Genomic DNA, 3,379 nt, shown 5'->3' on the forward strand with positions numbered 1-3,379 from the left:
TCATGACCCTGTGGACCATCGTAGATGGTGGAACAATTTGTGACCTGTTGTTTTATGGGCTCTGTTGGCATTCTGCTGTCTCACAAAATCCTCAACCCAAGCAGACAAATGGCTTATAATAACTTTATAACTGGCAAAAACTTAACTCTAGTAGCTGGTCACTAGATGGAAATGAGGGTAACTCTTTCAAAAAGTTTGTAAAAATAATAACTTGATTCAGAGCTCTGAGAAAATCAAAGCATGCCACCACCAGCATTGATGACAAACAAATTCCTTCTGTCCTGCTAGAGGTTGGTACTGTGTTACAGCCCAGACTTGTCCTTCCAGTTCTACTGAAGCTGGTCCTGAAAGCCAGGATGGACAACCCCCAGTCCTCAGTCAGTGACAAGTTAGAGCCATTTCTGACTCTTCCAACAGCTTCAAACATCAACCATTTTTAACAAGCTCTACTACTAAAAATTGTTTCCCGCTTTCCTTGAAAAGACAGATTTCCATTCTTTGGTTGTTGAAGTCAAAGGGACCATTCACATGAGTGAAGGTTGTGGAATGCCCCTTTGGTTTATAGCTAGATACTCTCTGTCAGGTAGTACCTGTGCACAACAGCGAGCGTGCAACCCCCCCTGCATGGGAGACCCACAGAAAGAACAGGGTACAGGTGTAAGTACTGCAAACCAGAATCAGCTCTACAGCTGTGCTGGTTTTGGCTGAGATAGAGTTAATTTTCTTCATAGTAGCTAGTATGGGGCAATGTTTTGGATTTGTGCTGAAAACAGTGTTGATAACACAGAGATGTTTCAGTTATTGCTGAGCAGGGCTTACACAGAGTCAAGGTCTATTCTGCTTCTCACCCCAACCCACCAGTGAGCAGGCTGAGGGGGGCACAAGAAGTTGGGAAGGGACACAGCCGGGACAGCTGACCCCAACTGACCAAAGAGATATCCCAGACCATATGACGTCATGCTTAGCATATAAAGCTGGGGGAAGAAGGAGGAACAGGGGGACGTTCGGAGTGACGACGTTTGTCTTCCCAAGTCACTGTTATGCATGATGGAGCCCTGCTTTCCTGGAGATGGCTGAACACCTGCCTGCCCATGGGAAGTGGTGAGTGAATTCCTTGTTTTGCTTTGCTTGTGTGTGCGGCTTTGGCTTTTCCTATTAAACTGTCTTTATCTCAACCCACAAGTTTTCTCACTTTTACCCTTCTGATTCTCTCTCCCATCCCACCGTGGGGGGAGTGACCGAGTGTCTGCATGGGGCTGCATTGCTGGCTGGGGTTAAACCACGACAGTCCTTTTTGTCACCCAATGTGGGGCTTGAAGGGTTTGAGATAACAACAGTCTTGATTGGAATGTGCCAGATCGAATTTATACCTGTTATTGCTGTTTAGCTATTAATTGACAGGCTCCTGTGCTTGCCATAGGGCTTGCTTGCCTTGCTGTATATTAGTCTAGTGCTCGTTAGTGGCTGTTTTTTTGATTTCACTGCTTGCTGTACAGCTGTACTGCTTATCATGTGACTCTGCTGTGCCTGGGAACATTTTGATAACAGCAATGGTGATGCGCCTGGGCTGGCAGATGGCCAGGGCATCGCTGCTGTTTCTGTGCTGCTGTACTGGACAGGCTGGAACTCCAGTGTGAACTTGAGTCGAAGGGACTGTGACCTGTGGATGAATTCATGTGGGAGCGGGACACCCTGAAGAGTCTGTGGCTGTGAATAAGTCCACACCAAACCAGGTACATCTTGAAGCATCTGTGGCCGTGGTTGTTTGTGCCGCAGCAGATATACCTCTGAAAGGATTGTGGTCCAAGGATAAGTCCACACCAGAGAAGGTACACCTCTAGTATCAAAGATGGGATATGGACCACAAACACCCTATTCTATCATTGAATGCCAAAGGTTGATTTGCATGCAACATTTTAAATAATTAAACAGCAAAATGGTGTTTCCATCTGCCAACGTCCATCTGGTGGAGGGAACACAAAGCCCTGAGTGAGAAGCCAGCACCAAGCAAGATCCACTCACTAACAGGGGAGACCCAGCAAGCAGCTCACGGATGCCTTGCAGTGCTGTCATCTCTTCTGCTTGGAACTAGCTGGCAGTCCCAATAGCCCCTGTTTAAACAAGGTTGCTGGTAGAGCACGAAGCTTTCCCAGTACGGGCAGAAAAGTGGCTTTGTAGCATGTCCATACAGTAGAGGTTGCAATAAATACTTTGTAATCAGAAACACTATAATGGCGTTTGTAAATGCAGGGACATGCCTAGCTTCAACAGCCTTGTTTAGGTCTGGCTACACTCATTTCTACAATGTAAAAAAGGTAATAGCAGCCAGAGAGAGGTCTAGAAGATGATGATAATGTTCAGAGACACAGAAAGGTCTCTGTGAGGAAGGATTCAGGAGGTTCAGACTTTATTTTACACAAGAGAAAAATAAGAGGTGACATGACAGAGGTAGTAAAACAATGAAAAGTGCAGAGAAGGCAACCTAGCCATTCCCAGTTACCCTTTCAAATGCCCTTTCAAATGAGAGTGAGCAGCAGCCTAGTGAAATTAAAAATATATTTTATACACATCAAAGGAAATACTGGGGCTGGTTCATGGCTAGTTGCAATTGTGGCACAAAGCAGATTTATTGAACTAGAAGATTGCAGTACTGTATTTTTTCTTAATCTTTCTTTAACTTTTGGAGCCCATTGTTTTTAGTAGTTTTATAGGGTTCTGAGACATTTATACAAATATTCAAAGTACGCACAGTTATATAAGCACAGGTACTGAACTGTAGAGGATATTGTCTCTCCTGCTATACTCTGCTATAGGGTAAGAAATGTCTACTATAGGCTGATGCAGGCATCCTTATTAGTTGTAGATAAGATGAGGAAGAACCAGATCTTCCACCTGACAGCAGACCCCATCACAGATGGGCGTCACAATTGTGGTAGTGACCCTCTGGACAAGCAGTATTGTAGCCATACATCTAAGAGGGTTAACATCATCAGAGCATCCTCATACTCCCTTAGTAGTGCTCCCAGAGACCTTCATTCTTACAGAGCATTGAACAAAAGTCAATGGGAACTGAGGGCCCTTGCGCTTTTGCAAAACCAGGCTCATCTCTTTCAAAAGGCAGAATAATACAGTGCTATTACTGGCCGCAATAAGGAGGAAGCTTATTCTAGGGAAGGATACATTTTCACTGTGCACTGCCCCAACTATTATTTGTGTTGCCATAATGCCACAGCACGCCAGCCACTGTGTAGATGGGTACATGGGAAGACGTATCTCTGGTCCAGATAGCATCACTTCTTATTGAAAACTGCCAGCTGAATGCATTTTCCCACATCACAGTGACACTGGCTTCATCCAGTTTCAGATTCCCATATAAACA

General features: G+C 44.9%; 1 long non-coding RNA gene across 1 annotated transcript; it reads left to right on the forward strand.

Annotated features, from left to right (window-relative positions):
* The first annotated feature begins 892 nt into the window (after positions 1-892).
* Positions 893-1,946, forward strand: LOC138688167 (uncharacterized). The gene is made up of 2 exons (XR_011327220.1): positions 893-1,101; positions 1,575-1,946. It is a non-coding gene; the product is annotated as an uncharacterized lncRNA (long non-coding RNA).
* Positions 1,947-3,379: the final 1,433 nt, after the last annotated feature.

Source organism: Haliaeetus albicilla, chromosome 2, assembly GCF_947461875.1.
Source record: "Haliaeetus albicilla chromosome 2, bHalAlb1.1, whole genome shotgun sequence".
Classification (NCBI taxonomy): Eukaryota; Metazoa; Chordata; class Aves; order Accipitriformes; family Accipitridae; genus Haliaeetus; species Haliaeetus albicilla.